General features: G+C 36.8%; 1 protein-coding gene across 11 annotated transcripts in view; it reads left to right on the forward strand.

The window, feature by feature from the left end:
• Positions 1–19,965, forward strand: part of NUMB (NUMB endocytic adaptor protein) — a 184,291-nt gene that overhangs the window by 39,853 nt on the left and 124,473 nt on the right. For 9 of the 11 annotated variants that reach the window (XM_040641678.1, XM_040641683.1, XM_040641680.1 and 6 more), the window contains one exon: positions 9,084–9,215. The exons of the other annotated variants lie outside the window; for them this stretch is intronic. The gene's annotated coding sequence lies outside the window, so the exon portion shown is untranslated. Of the gene's footprint in view, positions 1–9,083; positions 9,216–19,965 lie in introns of those variants that run through there. 11 annotated transcript variants of the gene reach the window in all.

The following is a 19,965-nucleotide window of genomic DNA, read 5'->3' on the forward strand; positions in this document are numbered from 1 at the left end:
AGAAGATCCTGACACGGGGCTCGATCCCAGGACCCTGAGATCATGACCTGAACCGAAGGCAGATGCTTAACCAACTGAGCCACCCAGGTGTCTCTATAATTTTTTTATTGTAGTAAAGTATACTAACATAAAATTTGCCATTTTAACCATTTTTTCTGTTTTAACCATTTTAGAATGTACAGTTCAGTAGCATTCAGTACATTCACATTGTTGTGCAACCATAGAGCTTTATCTTTCCAAACAGAAACTGTACACATTAAACACTAACTCCTCATTCTCCACTCCCCCCAGCCCACAGCAACCACCATTCTACTTTCTGTCTTTATGATAGGAATTTGACTGCTCTGGATATCTCAAAAACGTGTAATCATATAGTATTTGTCCTTTCCTATCTGGTTTTATTTCACTGAGCATAATGTTTTCAGGGTTCATCCATGTTGTAGCATGTGTCAAAATACCACTTTTTAAGGCTGAATAATATTCTGTTATATGTATATGCCACATTTTGTTTATCTGTTAATATATCAGTGGACATTTAGGTTGTTTTCATCTTTTGGCTATTATAAGTAACACTGCTATGAACTTTGGTGTACAAATATCTAAGTACCTGCGTTCCATTCTGTTGGGTATATACCCAGAAACGGAATTGCTGGATCATATGGTAATTCTGTTTATTTTTTCTGAGGAACCACCATACATTTTACTGTTTTTTTTCAACATCTGTAATTTGTTGTAGATGAATTTCTAATTAATAACTATAGATCTGCATTATCATTTTTAATGGCTGTAGAGAATTTCAAAATATGGATATACCATGGTTTATTTGTAGACATTCTGTAATGGTAGTAGTTTTGCTGTTATAAACAATACTGTTCATCATTCAACAATAGTATTTATTCATCAGATATTTACTGAACACCTGCTGTGTACTGGGCATATGTAATAGCTCTTATGTCCATATATGTTTGTACACATCCATTTAGTTAGAAAAATTTTTTAGAAGTGGGGCTGTCGGGTCAAAAGATGGGCATATTTTGAAATGTGATTATTTTCCTGAAAGCTTTTATAATGAGAAACTGTTGTTAGATATAATCTCAATAGTAGTGAATAGGAGTGCTAGATTCCATATACCTTATAGAACAATGGCTGTTACTGATATTTTTAGTATCTGTCAATATGAAATGGTAGTAATTTGCATCTCTTTGGGGCTCCTGGGTGGCTCAGTCTGTTAATGTCTGCCTTCGGCTCAGGTCGTAATCACAGGGTTCTGGGATTGAGCCTTGCATGTCAGGCTCCCTGCTTAGTGGGGAGAGTCTATTTCTCACTCTCCCTCTGCCCCTATCTGCTCACATTCTCTCGCTCACTTGCTCACTCTCTCAAATAAATGCAAATTATTTTTTTAAAGATTTTTTTTTATCTCTTTGATTACTAGCGCAGTTTAACATCTTGTGCTTATGCTTTTGTTTCTTCTTTTGTAAGCTGTATTTTCATGTATTTCTGCCCATGCTGAGCTTCTTATACATTAAGGGTATTAAATCTCTGTTTTATATTGTAGATATTTTCCTAATTTGTCATTCATGTCTTAACTTTCTTTCATAGTGGTTTTTGCAGTGTAGATGTTTTACTTTTTAAAGAAAGTTTGTTTGTTTGTTTATTTATTTATTTTTAGTAATCTTTGCACCCAATGGAGGGCTCATACTTGACCCCTAGATCAAGAGTTGTATGCTCTTCCAGCTGAGCCAGCCAGGCACCCCTAGATGCTTTCCATTTTTATAGTTCCTTATGATTTCTGTTTTGGTCCCTTGTTCTGGTGTTCTTTCCCCACCCTAATGTAACCTTTATGTAATTTTTTTTTGCATGTAATAGATTTCTAGAAAATGTTTTTTAGAAATAGAAATCTCTGCACATTTTGGACTAAATCTAATATAAATAGGGAAAATATGTAGAAGGTAGGTGAGGAATCAAAACTTTATTTTAACATTTATTTTTTAAAAGATTTTATTAATTAGAGCATGAGAGAGTGTGTGTGGGGGTAGGGAGGGGGGAGGGTCAGAGGGACAGGGAGAGAGAATCTCAAGCAGACTCTGTGCTGAGCGCGTAGCCCAACGGGGGGCTTGATCTCACAACCTGAGACCATGACCTGAACCGAAACCAACAGTCGGGTGCTTAACCAACTGAGCCACCCAGGTGGTCCTAACCATTTTTATTTTTAATGAAAATCTTCATAGAGATCGATGAAAATTTTTCTAGACTCAATGAAAAGAAAACAAAATAATTTGCTTTTTTATTGATCTCTGAGGGTTAGGGTTATATTTCCTTGTTCCTTATTAATTCAGATATATAGGCTATTGTAGATGGGAGAAATGATACATTAACCCCAGAGATATTTTTAAAACACCCCTTTTTTTTTTAAGTAGGCTCCAAGCTTTGAACTCATGACTCTCAGATCAAGAGTCACATGCTGTACCACCTGAGCCAGACAGGTATCTCAGTCCAGAGATACTCTAAAATTTACTTGTTCTCAAATACTCTTTTTATTTTTTATTTTATTTTTCATTTTTAAAAGATTTTTATTTGTTTATTTGACAGAGAGTGAGAGAGGGAGAGAGAATACAAGAAGGGGGAGCGGGAGAGGGAGAAGTAGGCTCCCCACTGAGCAGGGAGCCCAACTCTAGGCTTGATCCCAGGACTCTGGGATCACAACCTGAGCCGAAGGCAGGCGCTTAACCGACTGAGCCACCTAGGTGCCCCTCAAAATTTCTTGCATTGTGTCATCATTGGAAGTTTCTGAAATGGATGCTGCTTCAGTTGGTATTCTGCTCTTTGCTTTTGTAGCCGCTTTTGCCTTTTCTAAGTCCCTAAATCACATTCTTTGAGACTTTTGATTACTATTAACCTCTGTTCTTTTCTCTATCTTGTTGCCATATCTGGTCCCTAATTTTTTTTTGTGTGTCTTTTCTGTACTTTTATTCTTTTCTTTCCCTTTCATTTCTTCCCTGTATTTCAGTGTAAGCACAGTAAAGATTGGAGGCACTTATTTCTCCTGGCTTTGAGGAAACTAATCATACCATGTAATCTTCAGTTTTCATGTACACATTCTTTCCAGCAATGTGTACATTTTAGGCTTCCTTAAGCTCTAAGTGCCCAACTCACGCTCTCTGCATTTGCTAGCTACTTGGATGATAGTGTATATGTAGAGGAAATATTGTTACTTGACCTAAAATATAATAATAAAATCCAGTAATAATTATATGATATTGGGGCACCTGATTGGCTCAGTCAAAAGAGCATGTGACTTTTGATCTCAAGGTCATGAGTTCGAGCCCCACGTTGGGTGTGGAATATTACTTAAAATGAATAAATAAATTAAAACTTAAAAAAAATGATATGAAAAAATGTTTTTGAGCCTTATGAACTTAATAGTGAACCTACCTGCCTATTGACTTGGACCAAGTCACTTAAAGTGGCATATTTTTTATTTTGTACATTTAGATGATCTCATTTTTTAGCTTCCCTTCCTTAGATAGAATTTTGCTTACATAACGAATGGAAGAGCCAAAGATTTAAAAGTCAGAGGACTTTAGGGATCATCTGGTATCTATTCTGATTCTTCTACAAATATTCACCTGACACTCTTTTGGTCTTGAGGGTATATTGAAATCTCTGGCTTCATAGAACTTACAATCTTTTTTGAAAAGAAGGTTGTGAAGAAACTGTAATCTTATTTAAAGATTATTCCTCACTTCATTTTGGTAGATCTTAATATGCTCAAAAGAGAAAGGATCTGATTCCTTATATGCCAAATTATAGTTTAGGAACTGTAAAGCAGGAGGAAAGGGACCCTGAATGAGTGAATTACCATAGTGACTCTCAAAATTTTCTGTGTATGAATCACCTGAGGTTCTTGTTAAAATATAGATTCTGTTCAGTAGATCTAAGGTAGGACCTGAGATGCTACCAGTCTGTGAAACACATTTTGAGTAGCAAGGAATTTGTATATAATTAAGAGAAAATAATAGTGTGCTACCATTTTGAGAAGAACGGTTTGGAACTATGGAACACAGGTTTGGAGTTGTAAGTAGCACATCACATATAAGAGCTGTTAATGATCATATATTAAGAGGGGGTATTAAGGAGATAATCACCTATTTTTTGAATGGCATTCAGAATTGAGATTGGGTGGTGGGTGGGTCTAAAACATTTGAAAAGATATTAGAAGTGAAAGAGATGAAGAACTTCAGGTATGATAAACAATTTATGAGTTAAGTTTTGACTAGGAGGAATTAATTGTAATTGGAAAGACTTCCTCCCCTTATACTTACTCTAATTGGCATAGTGATTATAGTTTAAAAAAATGTAAAATTTTTTTAAAAAATAGATAATATAGTTTTTTCCCATAGGCATATTCTATGTGGGAAGTATGTAAGATTTCTTTGTTTTCCAGGTCTCAATAAAGCTTCAATGTTGTGCTTAAGTTGCCCTTCTCCGATCTGTTCCTCTGGGGACAGCTACTTGGAACGTAAACCAAACTGGGAGTTCATTTTTCTTCATAGAATAGCAGAAGACTCTTAGTCTTGGAGTGGTGTAAAATGTTTAATGGGTGTTGAACATTTATCCATGGGGAAAAGTTTGGCAGACCAAATCTTGGAACCAGCAGCTTTTTATTTAGTGCTGTGAATTCACAATGCTAGTGTTTCCATTTGTGTTTTTAGAAATTTAAACCTTTGGGGCACCTGGGTGGCTCAGTTGGTTAAGCGTCTGCTTTTGGCTCAGGTCATGATCTCAGGGTCCTGGAATCCAGCCCCACATCGGGCTCTCTGCGAGCAGGAAGCCTGCTTCTCCCTCTCCTCCCTGCTTGTGCTCCCTCTCTCTCTCTCTCTTTCTCAAGTAAATAAATAAAATCTTTAAAAAAAATAGAAATTTAAACCTTTTTTTTTCCTTTTCTGGTACTGTTTTAGAAATAATCCATAGTCATATTTCCCCTTAAATATAGCATCTAGCCTCCAATATGAAGATATTGGGAAAATTACTGTTAACCTTCATAACTTCTTATGGCCCCTTGGTTAGTGTTATTGGAATATTGGCGTCCTTGAAAATAGCTGCAGCATAGTAAGGAGAATTTTAGGTTATTGTGTTGTTATGGAGGCAGAAAGATGTAGAATGTAATTGTGGACAGAATATGACTTGTTTTAATTATAGTGGCTCATTATAATCAAATACATGTCAAGTGTTCTCTCTAGTAACAATTAGATTTCTGTATATTTGGAAAGCATTTATTATGTTATATCTATTGTTATTTCTCTGTAGTATTTTTTTTATTTCTCTTTTAACACAACTGTTAAAACTCAAATAAAACATCAGAGGCATTATAGTCTGTTCTAGAATCAAGCCAGTGAAGAAATGAAGTGAAATACATTGTTGCCTAAAAATATATTTTGCGAGTTACATCTGAAATTCTTCTAGAGCATGTATTGGAAATAAAATTCAGCTGTTCTTATTTTTTTTTGAAGATTTTATTTATTTATTTGTCAGAGAGAGCGAGCAAGAATGAGGGAGAGCAATCTAGCCCAAGCAGGGTAGTGGCAGGCCAAGAAAGAAGCAGGCCCCCACTGAGCAAGGAGCCCGAAGCAGGACTCAATCCCAGGATCCCGGGATCATGACTTGAGCCAAAGGCAGACGCTTAACCATCTGAGCTACCCAGGTGTCCCTCAGCTGTTCTTATTCTGTGTTTTTTTTTTTTTTAATGTGATTATTTGAAAGGAAATTTCCATACAAAATAAGTTTCTGTTATCTTCCATTTTTAAATTGATATTTCCTTTAGGACCGCATAAGCCTTTCCTATATATCCTGAAAACTCAAGATAGTAATACCTGGAATTAAAGTAAATGAAAAAGAGGGGCTCCTGGGTGGCTCAGTCTTTAAGTGTCTGCCTTCGGCTCAGGGCGTGATCCCCAGGGTCCTGGGATCCAGCCCTGCATTGGGCTCCCTGCTCCACTGGGAGCCTGCTTCTTCCTCTCCCACTCCCACTGCTTGTGTTCCCTCTCTTGCTGGCTGTCTCTCTCTGTCAAATAAATAAATAAAATCTTTAAAAATATATATAAAAAATAAAGTAAATGAAAAAGAAATTACAGATAAACCTAACATTGAGATAATTAAATTTAAAGGAATAAAATTAGTTGGTTAAGCATCTGACTCTTGATTTCAGCTTAGGTCTTCATCTCAGGGTTGTGAGTTCAAGCCCCACGTTGGGTTCCACACTGGGCATGGAGCCTACTTAAATTAAAAAAATAATAATAAGGGCACCTGGGTGGCTCAGTCAGTTAAGCATCTGCCTTTGGCTGGGGTCATGATCCCAGAGTCCTGGGACGAGCCCTGCATCTGGCTCCCTGCTTAGCAGGGAGCCTGCTTCTCCCTCTCCTCCCCACTTGTTGCTCTCTCTGTCTCTCTCTCATAAATAAATAAAACCTTTAAAAATTTAAAGTAATAAAAATCAAATTAGGATATTACTTATTCATGTTACCTCTGATTAATAGTATCACCACATTGATGCATAGGGCCTTCAAGGGGAGGGACTGTATCATGTATTTGTGTTTAGTGCACGTAGGAAATGACTCCTTGTTCTGTTAAAAAAAAAAAAAAAGGTTAGAAGCAAATACTCCTAGTTCTGGTAAAATCTTTTTTTTTTTTTTCAAACAAAGTTATTTAGTTAAATAAAAATTAAAAAGGGGACTCTGGAGTCATGCAGCTGGATTTTTTTTTTCTTTTTTTAAAAATCCTAACCCTACCTCTTAGAAGTTTTATGATATTGGAGGTAACTTGACTTTTTTGTGTCCATTTATTATAAAATGATCACATAAATGGTTCATTTCATAAGGGTTCTTGTCAGGATTAAGTGAGATAATCCATGGAATGTGCCTAGAAGAGTTTTTTGGCACATAGTAAGTACTTAATTAATGTTAGCTGCCACTCCTCTTCTTATTCAGCAACACCACTATTACATTGGTGAATTTATTTTGCTTTTTATTTTATTTATTTTCTTTTAAGGTTTTATTTATTCATTTGAGACAGAGATATAGAGAGAGAGCGTGAGCAGGGGAAGAGGCAGAAGGAGAGGGAGAAGCAGACTCCCTGCTGAGCCTGTAGTCCAATGCAGGCCTCCATCCCAGGACCTGGAGACCATGACCTGAGCCGAAGGCAGATGCTCAACCATCTGAGTCACTCAGGTGCCCCTATTTTGCTTTTTAAAACAAGCCTGCAAACCAGGGATGTAGTGTATGGTAACTAACATAATATAATAAAAAAAATTTTTAAAAAAATAAATAAAATAAAACAAGTCTGCATATCCAGGTTCCAATATGACAGGTTGAGTACTTAAAATATACACTTAAAATTAGTTTTGAATGAAACCTTAAGAATTTTTACTTTCAGCTTTTATAACTTAAATCCTACAAAAAGAAGCCATTCATTCAGTCTTTTTTTCTAATAAACTATTTATTAATACCTGCTATTTATAAGGAATTGCACTAGGTGCTAGGGATATAAATGGAGCAACTTGGTTGTACCCCTTCAGTTGTTTAGAGGTTAGTGGAGAAAGGTACCCCTGAGTATAAATCAGTGTTGTAAATGATCCCTTTTGTGCTGATCATTAATACATGATACATTTTTAATTTGTCTTCGGGAAAGTATATAAGCCAAACTTTTGGGTGGATTGGCCTTTGTTTTTAGCATCTTATCTATTTACTGCAACTCTGTGTTATCTGTAATCATTCCTATTTTGCAAATCGGGAAATTATAATTTAAAGAGGTTAAGGAATTCCTCATACAACTATAAAACTCACTTTAAAAGCCTACTTAATTTGAGGCACCTGGCTGGCTCAGTCAGCGGAGCATACAGCTCTTGATCCCAGGGTTCAAGCTCCATGTTGGATGTAGAGATCACTTTAAAAAAAAAATCTTAAAAAAAAAATCCTACTTAATTTAAAAACGCATTCATTCCGCTATTTTACCTCTTAAAAGGTGCAAAGCCTCTATTAGAAAACTTAACCCGTTATATTGTCTTTGAGGTTTACGTATCTGCTTTCCTATAAGATTGGGAGATTTTTTAGAGCAGGGACTAATCTTATTTATTTTTGGGCTCCCCCAGCAACTAGTAGAGTCCCTGTCACATGTTAGGTACCTAAAAAAATACTAGTTGAGTAGCAAATCAATACATAGAATGAAATTGAGGGGATTTTAGAGCTCATGGAAATCATAGAGACACTAGAATTTCTAAAAAGAATTCTGTATTGCTTACACAGGGCTACAGCTTTTGATTTTGACTCTTATTTATAAAACAACTAGTACTGTCCATCACATCGTCTCATAAAAGAAGCCATTTTAATACCAGAAAAAGTAGGAAGAACAATCTCAGAGTAAGCACAGTTGGTAACTTTACATCAATTTTCAGTCATGGCTAGCATCTATTTAAGGATTAGGTTTCAGGAATCATTATCTGATTCAACCCTCTTCTTTTAGAGATGATGTATCTGAGCTCAGAGAAGTATCAAAGTTCTTATAGCAAGGCAGAATAACTGAGTTTAGAACCCAGGTCTTCTGACTACCAGCCCAAAATTTTGATCCAGTCACTTTAGTCTTCATCACATGATGACACTTAGGCACAGAGAATTTGTTCCTTAAGTAAGATCATATATCTAGTAAGCAGTAGAGCTGGGACTTGAATCCACATTATCCAGCTCCACCTTCAGTGAAACCTATGCATTGCTTACATGTAATTTTAATCCATTCTACCAGCCCCCATTCAGCTGTAAAGATGGAATTATAAATGATTGAAAGGAAATGTTTAGGGGGGCCTGGGTGGCTCAGTCGGTTAAGTGTCTGACTTCAGCTCAGGTCTTGATCTTGGGGTCCTGGGATTGAGCCCCACGTCCAGCTCTGTGCTCAATGGAGAGTCTGCTTCTCTCTCTCCCTCTGGCCCTCCCCCCGCTCATGCTCTCTAGTGTGCGCACACTCTCTGTCTCTCTGAAATAAAATCTTAAAAAAAGGAAACGTTTATATTTAGTATTTTCTTTCCTTAAAAATTTCAGATTTGGAGCTTCAGCAGCTTCTTCCAGGGAGGAGGTCCAGCGTAGCTGTTGTTTTGACCCAGGGTCTTGATTCACATCCATAGATTGGAATATTGGTGTACCAACCATCCTCAGACACCTCACTAAGGACAGGTATGTGAAACAGATAGTAAAGATAAGTAGAATGAATGCTAGTGTTTTTTCCTTTCTATTTCTTGTTAGATGAGAACAGTTGACTACCTTAAAAAATTTAGCCCTTTATCCTGGTAAAAACAAAGCATTTGGAATATTAATTGAGTGGGGCAAAATATTTTCTTGATGGTAAAATATGTGTCAAAATGTTAACAGTGGTGAAACTTAGGGTAATTGAAAGTTTTCTTCTTTCTCTTTTTGTGCATTTTTCAAATTGTATTTATGAGCTTGTGTTAGTTAGCTATTGTTACATAACGAACCACCCCTAACTTAGTGGTTTAAAAACATACCAGTCATTTATTTTGCTCATGTATCTGTAATTTGGACAAGACCTGCTTAGTGGGGACAGCTTGTCTCTGTTAATATGTGGCCTAAGATGAAGTAGCTGAAAGGGTGGGGGTGGCTTGAGGCTGGGTGGTGGAATCATTTGAACACTTGGCACACTCACATATGTGTTAATGCTAGCTTTTGGTAGGGACCTAAGCCTGGGCTGTTAGCCACAACACCTACACATGACCTCTCCTTTTGGCTGCTTGGTTTCCTCACAGCATGATGGCTCGGTTCCAAGAAAGAGCATCCCAAGAGAGCAAGGTGAAGTTGCATGGCATATTTGACTTCGTTTTGGAAGTCACATAATGGTACTCTGTTTTTTTCTGCTGGTTGAGGTAGTCCTAAAGGTCCACCTAGGTTCAGAAGAGGGGGTAGATATAGACCACACCGCTTGAAGGGAGGAATATCAGCATCTCATTAGAAGAGCTCATAGGATGGAATCTGCCATTGTAGCCATCTTTGGAGAATATAATGTGTCACAGTTTGTATTACTTTTAAGATAAGAGTATAAATAATATGTGTAATATATAAAAAGAGGAATATTGACAGAAATTATGGTGTATGAGTCCAGTAAGAATTTTGTGTGTTTTTTCCTGTCTAAGTAGAGTATGATGCTGAAAATAAGATGCCTAAACAGGAAGAGGGGAGATAGATTTTGAATTTTCTTTTGTATCAATAAAGCAGCAAACTGAAAAATGGAGACAAAAATTTATGAACAAGATGCAAAATAAGATTTGTAGCTTGGATTTTTTGTTTTTGAAAAAATGGCTTTTATTTTAGTTTAAAGGCTACTTTTTTTTTTTCCTTATTTTAATAATTGGAGAATTGTTTGGGAAGCTGGTTTCTGATATGATAGATTTGAGAAACTAGTGTCAGTGTTTCTGTATGCATCATTTGTTTTGTCTATCTGCTACTTTTAAGGAAAACTAATCTTTTTTAGGATTGTACAATTTTACCTGCTAAATTTCTGGTAAATATTTTAAAATTTCAGTGGAACAAGAAAACTTTCAAAGTTGTAGAATATTTGGTTGTATTATTACTATTTTTAAAAAAGATTTATTTATTTATTTTAGAGAGAGAGAGAGCGTGTGAGAGCGAGCATGAGTGGGGGAGGAGCAGAGGGAGAGAATCTCAGGCACACTCCCTGCTGAGCAGGGAGCCTAACTTGGAGCCTTTCAGGACCCTGAGATCAGGACTTGAATTGAAATCACGTGTTAGTTGCTTAACTGACTGAGCCACCCAGATGCCCCTATTTGGTTGTATTATTGGTCACACTTAGCAGTTTTATGAATCGCCTTTGGCAGGTTTGAATATAGTTAGTACTTAATTCCTGAATGTAATGGGATAATATTTTTAGATAGTCCTCTTACATGGAGATGTTGGTCCATTCACTATAGGTGGGAAATAAGCTATAATTAATATATACCCGTATGTATGTGTACACACACACACTGTCACACTCATTATCTCTTAGGCCCAGAACAATTTTTTTGCTGTCTAGATATGAGCCTAATATGGCAGAGATGGTTCAGTTCTATTTCCCAACTACTCACAGATATCTTATAATGGGAAAGGACTTAACCAGCTCTTGTGACAATAGAGGTAATCTCAGAAGTTTGCCCTTAACTGTGAATAATCAGAATTGACAGAGCTTGTGAAACGGTATATTTTATTTTAGTTCAAAGGTATAATAATTGGGAAAGCTGTTTTAATTTTTTTTTTTTTTCATCTAAAAGCATGATGTTTTCCAGTAGACATAGATTGGAAATAATGAGTAGTGTAAAATATTGTGTCTTAAATAACAACAACAGATACATGCATATATGTATAGACATATATAAAGCCTGTAAGCATTAACTTGCCTTCTTTTTTTATTTTAAGCATTTTTAAAGCCCACTTTTGCTTTTAAGAAGTTTGAGTAGGTAAATTGCTGATTAACATCTTTTCTGGGTTTATCTTGCCTCCATTCTGCAAGGCCTGTGCCTAAGGGCTTAAAAAAATCCCTTGAGTGAGTGAAATACTGCTTTCTGACTGAAGCTAAAACAAACAACAATAAAAACTTCTAAAACACCCTATAGAAATTGCAAATATGCTGGTGTTTACTCTGTGGCACTCTATTCAATTCATGGAAGGAGGTAAATGATAAGGTTCTCTTGTGAAGACGAATGACTTTTGGGGCGCCTGGGTGACTCAGTAATTTGGGTGCCTGCCTTCGACTTGGGTCATGATCTCGGGGTCCTGGGATCGAGCCCCACATTGGGCTCCCTGCTCAGCCGGGAGTCTGCTTCTCCCTCTCCCTCTGCATACTGCTCGTGCTCGCCCTCTCTCTCAAATAAAATCTTTGAAAAGATGAATATGTAAATATTCTTTTAAAATACAAAAAAGATTTTTGAATAATTATGGAAGGCAGAAATTATATTTCTTCGGGATTAGTGGTTATCCTACTTACTCTGATTTCTAAAATTATAATGACTCATTTGAAAAATGGCATTCGGTTCATGCTTATACAGATTTTTGGCAAAATAGAAGTTGTGTGACTTTCTTGTCTTGAACTCCCCACCCCCCATTATTAAAAAATATAACACCTTTTATGTTTGAAATGTTTAACAAAAGTGATTAAAATTTGTGGTAAGGAAATGATTGGCATAGCATAAAATTTACCACATTAACTATTTTTTTTGTGTACAGTTCAGTAATATTAATAAGTATATTTGCATTGTTGAACAACCAATCTCTAGAACTTTTCATCTTGTGAAACTGAAACTTTATACCTATTAAACAACAACTACCTTATTCTCCCCTCCCTCTACCCCTGGCAACCAGGATTCTGTCTGTGAATTTGGCTACTGTACGTACCTCATATAAATGGAATCATCCAGAATTGTCTTTTTGTGACCGGCTTATTTCATTGAGTGTGATGTCCTCAAGGACATTTGATGTAGTACCTGTCAGAATTTCCTTTTTTTTTTTTTTTTTGTAGAGAGAGAGAAGGAAAGTGGAGGGCAGAGGGAGAGAGAAATCTTAAGCAGGTTCCATGCCCAGTATGAAGCCTGAGATCATGACCTGAGCTGAAATCAAGAGTCAGACACCTAACCAACTGAGCCATGTAGGCACCCCAGCATTGTTCCTTTTTATTATTGAATATTCCATTGTATAGTTATACCAAATTTTATTTATTTATTTTTAAAAGATTTTATTTTTAAGTAATCTCTGCACTCCATGTGGGGCTTGAACTTAAAACCCTGAGATCAAGAGTCGCCTGCTCTACTGACTGAGCCAGCCAGGTGCCCCTCGATATACCAATTTTAAAAATTAATTCATCAGTTGTTGGGTATTTGAATTGTTCCTACTTCTTGGCTATTATATTTATCATCTCAATTTTTTCAAAAATTTATTTATTTATTTTAGAGAGACAGAGCACAAGCTGGAGGGGTAAAGGGAGAGGGAGAGAGAATCTCAAGCAGACTGTGTGCAGAGTGTGGAGCCCTATGCAAGGGCTTGATCTCACAGCCCTGAGATCATGACCTGAGCCGAAACCAAGAGTTAGATGCTTAACAGATTACACCACTCAGGTGCCACTATCTCATCAGTTAAACATTTTCTCCTTTGTATATTTAATATATATACATATGTAGAGTATAATATATCTAGATGTAATATAAATATACATATATTGAGGGATATACTCAAATATTTTTAGTAATAGTTAAGGGATCAAAACAGTTTGGAGGTCAGTGTTCTAGTCCAGAACAGTCAGAAAACAACTAGAATTATCCTTAGTCACAGGTCTGATTGTACCACTTAAAATTATATTCTATTACCTGTGAAAAAAGCTAAATTTCTTAATGTGATGTTTAAGGAGCTGTACCTTAACAGACGTGTACTTCCTTTTTGTTTTCTAGGTACATTTCAGTCTTATAGCTCAGTGCTACCTTTTAGATTATTCTCACCAAATTCCTCGTAGTTCCTTTAATATATGATGTTCTGCCTTTGAGCTTTTGCCAACTCTTTCCCATTGCCTAGAATGCTGTTTCCTGCCCACCTTGCCTTTTTAAGGGGTACTGTGATATACCATTTAAGCTCCAGCTAAATCACTTCTCCGAAGTGCTCCCCGGCTTATCCAAGTCAATTTAATTGCTTCATTTTCTGTGATAGCTCTGTATCTGGTATGTACCTTTATTACAGCAGCTCTCAAACTAAATTGCAGTTATTTATTAGTGTGTCTGCATCCTTTCCTAGAATGCTACCTCCTTGAGGACAAAGAAGGCGCCTTATTCATCTAATACTTGTTGTATAAGTGAGTGGGTAGTAGCCTTGTAGGTGAGGCACTTGCATGACCTTGAGGGTGATGCCTTATGGATGGAGGCCTACCTGTTATCTCAGTTTTCAAATTTTTTGTTACGTTACTTACTTTAGGTCCATACCTACACAGGTTGAGGGTGAGCTCAGGAGTTCATAAACAACTTATGGAGTCATTTCCCTCTGGACATAAAGAAAAGGAAAAAAACAAAATGAAGTTTGGTCTGCCCACTTGAAGGCAAGGGTTCCCCTCGGAATTTTTGCCCCTGGAGGCTTTCTATTTTCAGATGCTCTTGCTGTTGCTGCTGTACCCACCACAGAAGACCTTGGGGGACTGGAACATGAGAGGATGGGTAGAAAGAGAGAATAAATTCCCAAGGGATTCACCCCTCTTTTTCTGAGCTTTATTTATTTTTATTAAAGACTTTATTTATTTGACAGAGAGAGGAGAGAGAGAGAGCGAGCGTGCACAAGCAAGGGGAACGGCAGGCAGAGGGAGAGGGAGAAGCAGGCTCCTTGCTCAGCAGGGAGCCGGATGTGGGCTCCATCCCAAGACCCTGGGATCATGACCTGAGCCAGAGGCAGATGCTTAACCGACTGAACCACCCAGGTGCCCCATCTTTTTCTGAGCTTTAGAAGTTCCCTTTCCTAGGTTTGAGCCGGGGCTAGGGGGCTTCTCCTGTATTTCTTTCCACCTATGCCATAGTGCTCACTTACGAGTTTTGGATTATGTTGTGTTTAGGCTGGGAAATACTAGACGGAAAAAATGGTAAACTTGCAGCAAGTACAGTGATACTTTGAATTCTGGTGCTCTTCCCAGATCTGCCTGTAATATTTACTTCTAAGGGTCTTCAGATAGCTGTTCATGCATTCCTTCCAGGTTTTATAATTTAGTTCATTGAGAGATAAATGGAGGTGTTTGTTTACTCTATTACCAAACGGAAAGTCTTCCCAACGCTTTTGTTTTAACATTTTATTTTGATATAATTTTAGATTAATAGGAAGTTGTAAAAAGAAGATAGAGAGGTTCAGTGTGACTTTTACCTAGTTTCCTCCAGTGGTTATATTTGACATAGTTATAGCATAATACTCAAGCCAGAAAACTAACATTAACACCAGCTTTTATTATGAACATTTCAAATATATAAGAATGTTGAAAGAATAGTACATCGAACATCTGTATATCTCTGATAATTCAGTAACTTTAATGTTTTGCCATACTTGCTTTATATCTATATATCTATAATCTATATAGATACATAGATATATTCTAATATGCGTGTATTCTCTTGTCTGTGAACCACTTGAAAGAACATTGCAGGCGTCAGGATACTGCACCCCTAAGTACTTAGTTTATCTTCTAAAAAAAGAAAAGACACTATACTTTAATAAACATTTAATAAAAGCAAATTATTTTTCTGTATAACTCTAGTACCATTATCATAATGCCTAAGAACACTAGCAATATGAATTTGTGGGGGACAGTAGTCTTAATGTTCCAGGACTTTTGTTCTGAAGTTGACTCCTGAAGGCTTAAGTTATTGTTTGAGGAGATGGCCCTCCTGATGATGCACTCTTGGTGATAGTTTTGAATGTCTGAGCTCCCACTATGTGTGCAATTCAGAGCCCAGGATGCTTCCTGATTCTACATTCTTGTTTTCTGTCACTTCCCTCAGCTCAGATTTCCTAAAGCTGTCTGAGCAGATACTTAGAATAATCCTTATCAAGAGATTATAACTTTGTCAAACTGATTCAGGACTAGCATGTAACTTTGGTTTTAGTTATTAGTCAAGAAATTACAGTTGTGGTAGTTTTTTATAATGATGATGTGTAAGGATTGTATCCAACTGTAAAGTAATTGAAAACCTGGCTACAAGGCTTAAACAAAGAAAGGTCTGTTTTTCTTTCATAAGCCTGGAAGTAGGCAGTTGCTCATGTTGCTTCAGTGGCTCAACAATGTTGGGGCCCATATCTTTGTGATTTGCTTGGCCTTCATGGTCCTAAGATAGCTACAACTCCAGCCTTCCACCCACACTTAAGGAGGAAGGCAAAAGGTCCAGACCAAGCAAAAGCTTTCCTGTTAGCGTTCTAGCAAGTTACTTCTAACGTCTCCTGGACCAAAATTGGGTCCTGTGGTCACTTCTAACTGTAAGTAGCCTTTTTTTTTCAATTTTTTTTTTTAAGATTTTATTTATTTACTTGACAGAGAGACAGCCAGTGAGAGAGGGAATACAGGCAGGGGGAGTGGGAGAGGAAGAAGCAGGCTCCCAGTGGATGAGCCTGATGTGGGGCTCGATCCCAGGACTCTGGGATCACGCCCTGAGCCGAAGGCAGACGCCTAATGACTGAGCCACCCAGGCGCCCCAGGTAAGTAGCCTTTTGGCCTCTGTAGTGAGATGCAAGGAGGAAGAAAGGATTTAGGAATGGCTTTTGGGGCAGCCAGTTAACAGCATCTGTCACAATTATATGATTGCATTCATTTTACTTCAGAAATTCATTTGACGTCAGTATGATATTCAGCACGTTCAGCTTTACAGTTACATAGTGACATCTTACTGGGTACTGTAGGAAACAAAAGGAATTTTAAATTTAGTTGTGAAGGTGAGCTTTTTGGTTATGCAAGGTAAACTTTAGCTTGAATTTTGGGACCCAGGGCAGGTTTTTGAATATGTAAGCATCTATTTTCTCATATGAATTAATAATGCCTGACTTTTAGGGTAATTGTGAAGTGGGAAGGAGATACTTTGTGTGAAGTACTTAATATAGTGCCTGCTGCATTGATGGTGTGACAGGGAGATATTATTTATCATTGTTTGGTGGGTAGACGTTGTGCTAGAGTAGAAGAGCATGGAGTTCATAGTCAACAGACTTGATTTGATTCCTAGTTCCACTACACAATAAATGTGTGGTCTTAGGCAAATCATGCAGTCTCGCCGAGATAGTTTATTAACCTGCAGTGTTTATTTCTCAGGATTGTTCAAAGGAATAAAGATTATATATATACAGTGAGGCACCATGTAAACTCTCAGTAAAAAGTATCGGTTCCTGCTATTTTTAGTTATGATTTCTGTAATTTGGGATCCATATAATAGGTAGGGAATCAGTCATTGAATTTACTTTAGAAATTTATTTGAGGTTTACTTTATTTGTAGTAAAAGGGATATTGTTGATTAGTAGTGAAAATTTTTCATCTGTTCCAAAAACCAGTTGCAGAAACTGGACAGTGTTACTGTGGAAAACAGGACTTTCTTTTTTAATAAAGATTTTTATTTTTAAGTAATATGTACACCTGATGTAGGACTTGAACTTACAACCCCAGGATCAAGAGTTGCATGCTCCACTGACTGAGCCAGCCAGGCACCCCAACAAAATGACTTTTAAATTTAGTTGTGAAGGTGAGCTTTTGGTTATATAAGATAAAACTTGGCTTGAATTTTTGGACTTTGGCATAATGGTATTGTGTTGTGAATCTCACTTATTCTTTTTTGCTCAACACTATCTTAAGATTTAAACTTATTTACTTACTTATTTATTTAGTAGGCTCCGCTCCCAGCATGGAGCCCAGTGCAGGGCTTGAACTCACAACCCTGAGAATAAGACCTGAGCCGAGATCAGGAGTCAGACACTTACACAACTGAGCCACCCACGTGCCCCAAGATTTAAGCATATTTGAAATCTACTGTATAACTACTGACTGTTGTATAATATTCCATTGTATGTGGATTTCTACATTTTATTTACTTGTTTCTTTAATGAATCTTTAGGTGTAGTTTGAAAACTAACATAAATAGTACTATTATGCATTTTATTATACATATTCCCTATTGAATTATGCAATGGTTTCCCTGTGGTATATACTGAGGAAGGGAATTACTGACATATGGCCCATACACATACTTAATTTCACTTAATATTGCTAGATTGTTTTCCAGAACGGTAACCCAATTTATGCTCCTACCAGTAGTCTATTAGGGTTCCTATTTCCTTAAATAGTCACCAGCATTTGGTCTTATCCATCTGTTTAGTCTTATCAATCTGATGGATATAATGTGTTTTGTGTTTCTTTTCTTTTCCTTTCTTTATTTTAGAGAGAGCTCGAGAGCGAGCATGCCTGGGGGGTGGAGAGACTGAGGGAGAGGGGGAGAGGGAATCCCAAGCCTTCGTTGTGCGGAGCACGGAGCCTGATGCAGGGCTTGATCCCAGGACCCTGAGATCACAACCTGAGTGGAAATCAAGAGTTGGATGCTTAACCGACTGAGCTACCCAAGAGCCCCAAGTAGTGTTTTGTTTTAATTTACTTTTCGGTGATTGAGAGTGAGATTTGGCATCTATTTATTGATACCATTTGGGTTTTCCCTGCATGTTGACTAAAAAAATTACCCAAATAATACAGATTTGTTGTAGATATTTTTTAAATTTGTCTTTCTTTTTTTCTTGTTGTTTTATTTTTTTGTTGTAGATATTTTTAAAAATTCGGATCATCTGTAATATCCTAATCTAGAGATAATGGCTATTAACATTGGCTGTCTCTTTCTGGTTTTCAAATATTCATACACATATAAATTCATACACAAATACATACTTTTGTTAATAGGATCACATACCTGTGTATGCCATTTTCTGTAACGTACACTTTTCATTTCACAATGATATATGACCATTTTCCTGTGTAGCTGGGAATGTATCTACATTACCATTTAATGGGTGCATACCATTTCATTCTATGGCTTTAAGTTATTTAATTTTATATTGTGGGACATATGTGCTATTTTTTTTTCTCATTAACAATACTTTGGTGAACTGTTAATCAAGCCTAAGCCTCCATTTTGATGAGGCAAGGCTAGAGGGATTATGCTCTTGCTCCCTTTGTGAAACTGGATTTATAATGGCAAGTTGGAGGCTCTCTCAGTTTATTTTCTGCTTGGATTCTAGGGCAGCTATTAACACTTCATTTTATAAAGACAATATCTAGCCCTCCATGTTCCAGGGCTAGAGTTTAAAGACTTCCCAGTTAGGCTTTATTCTTTCTCTCTCTCTCACTCACTTTGTCAAGGCCTGGTTAACAAAGGAGAGTGGAAGAGTGGATAGACGTGTATGTGAATATCCTTGTCTCTTCCGATAGAGGGGCTGCTAAATTTCAACTATAGAGAACTCATCTAACTTGATAACTTCTTTTTATTTTTTAAAACGTTAATAGCCTTTTATTATAAAAGTAAAAATTTGTTGTAAAATAGTTGAGAAAACATAGAAAACTATAAAGAAAATAAAATTCCTATAATCCTACTCAGTGATAACTGCTATTACAATTATACTTTAATCCTTTTAGATGTTTTTCTAGATGGTGTGCACTGGCTCACCAGTACCAACCAGTAGTTAAAGAATTATGCAAGCCCAAATCATTGGTAACTTGATGTTAGCTATGGTGGGAGTAGTTCCACCATGGAAATTGGCAAATGATAGAAATCAAGGCTTCCTTCTTTTTGCCTAATTCTATCCAGAGCCAGTTTTTCAGCACACTACTGCATTTATACATTATATCAATAAATAGAGATCAAATTCATTTTTAATGGCTTCGTAGAAGTGTAGAAGTGTATATAGATCAGTGGTTCTTAGTGTGGTCCTTGGAGTAGCCATATCAGTGTTACCTGGAAAAACTTCAGAAATGCAAATTCTTGGCCTCTGCCCAGACCTACAGAATCAGAAACTCTCTATTGGGCCCAGCAGTCTATGGTTCCCTACAAGCTCTGTACGTGATTCTGATGTATGCTAAAGCTTGAGAACCAGTGGTATAGATATACCATTAATTATCTGATTGGTCTGATGATTTCTGTGTAATAAGTTCCTAGCTATATGTTCATTTAAGTGTGTTTAGGTGGATATTGCCAAGTTGTATTCAAAAACGGCTGTACTAGTTTCCATTCCCACATGAAGTCTACATCAATTTCATTTTAGGTTCTAGTTCCATGTAGAGAAAAACAGTTATGTTAAATATCTTCTTTTCTAGCTGCATCGATATCCATTTATCCATGCTAGAACTCATTTCACTGGCATTGTCTTCAACAATAAATTATTTTAATATTAT

Source organism: Ursus maritimus, unplaced genomic scaffold, assembly GCF_017311325.1.
Source record: "Ursus maritimus isolate PB19 unplaced genomic scaffold, ASM1731132v1 scaffold_25, whole genome shotgun sequence".
Taxonomy (NCBI): domain Eukaryota; kingdom Metazoa; phylum Chordata; class Mammalia; order Carnivora; family Ursidae; genus Ursus; species Ursus maritimus.